Source organism: Colobus angolensis, unplaced genomic scaffold, assembly GCF_000951035.1.
Source record: "Colobus angolensis palliatus isolate OR3802 unplaced genomic scaffold, Cang.pa_1.0 Scaffold139, whole genome shotgun sequence".
Classification (NCBI taxonomy): domain Eukaryota; kingdom Metazoa; phylum Chordata; class Mammalia; order Primates; family Cercopithecidae; genus Colobus; species Colobus angolensis.
The window spans coordinates 112,759-113,913 of NW_012114477.1; the positions used below are offsets into that span (position 1 = coordinate 112,759).

Consider the following 1,155-nt stretch of genomic DNA (forward strand, 5'->3'; position numbering starts at 1 on the left):
TTTTTTTTTTTAAAGAGATGGCATTTCACTCTTTTGCTCAGGATAGAGTGCTGTGGCATGATCACGAGTCACTTCAGCTTTGACCTCCTGGGCTCAAGCGATCCTTCTGCTTCAGCCTCCCAAGTAGCCAGGACTATGGGTGCCTGCCACCATGCCTGGCTAATATTTTTATTTTTGTAGAGCAGGGGTCTCACTCTGTTACCCAAGCTGGTCTTGAACTCCTGGCTTCAAGTGATTCTCCCACCTTGGCCTCCCCAAGTGCTGGGATTATAGGTGTGAGTTACCATACCTGGTCTTTCTTTGAAATTTTAATGCCGAAGATCTTATCTTTTGTACCATAAATCTAATTTTGTGTTTTGCCTTTCCCCCCCTTATCTATAAGTGTATGCCTGTGGCATAAAGCTTTGTAAATATTATTTCAGGAGGCTGTGCAACATTCTAGTGTATATACTAGTGTATAGAAAAATTCCCAAAATTATTCCCCTATTGGATTTTTGGTTGTTTCCATTTTTTTTGCTGTCATAAATAATACTTCAAGTCACACTTTCGGTATAAACTTTTCTATACTAATAAAGAGTTTTATTTATTTATTTTTTTGACATGGCATTTCACTCTTGTCGCCCAGGCTAGAATGCAATGGCGTAATCTCGGCTCACTGCAATCTCCGCCTCCCTGGTTCAACCAATTCTCCTGCCTCTCAGCCTCCCGAGTAGCTGGGAGTACAGGCATGTTCCACCATGCCCAGCTAATTTTTGTATTTTTAGTAGAAGCGGGGTTTCACCATGTTGGCCAAGATGGTCTCTATCTCTTGACCTCATGATTCGCCCGGCCTCCCAAAGTGTTGGGATTTCAGGTGTGAGCCATCACGCCCAGCCAATTTTTGTATTTTTAATAAAGAGGGGGTTTCACCATGTTGGCCAGGCTGGTCTCAAACTCCTGACCTCAGGTGATCCACCCGCCTTAGGCTCCCAAAGTGCTGAGATTTTAGGCATGAGCCACTGTGTCCGGCCAGTACTGTATGTTTTAATCTAAGTCATTCTAAAAATACAGTGGTTTTTTTTTTTTTTTTTTTTTTTAACAAATCAGAAAAATCATTTATTGTTTTTTAAAGATTTTTACCTAAAAAAAAAAAAAAAAAGAAAAGAAAAACCCCTA

The 1,155-nt window shown here is 40.7% G+C and overlaps 1 protein-coding gene across 1 annotated transcript in view; it reads left to right on the forward strand.

Moving 5' to 3' along the window:
- Window positions 1–1,155, forward strand: part of THOC5 (THO complex 5) — a 44,034-nt gene that overhangs the window by 10,871 nt on the left and 32,008 nt on the right. The gene's annotated exons all lie outside the window — the stretch shown is intronic.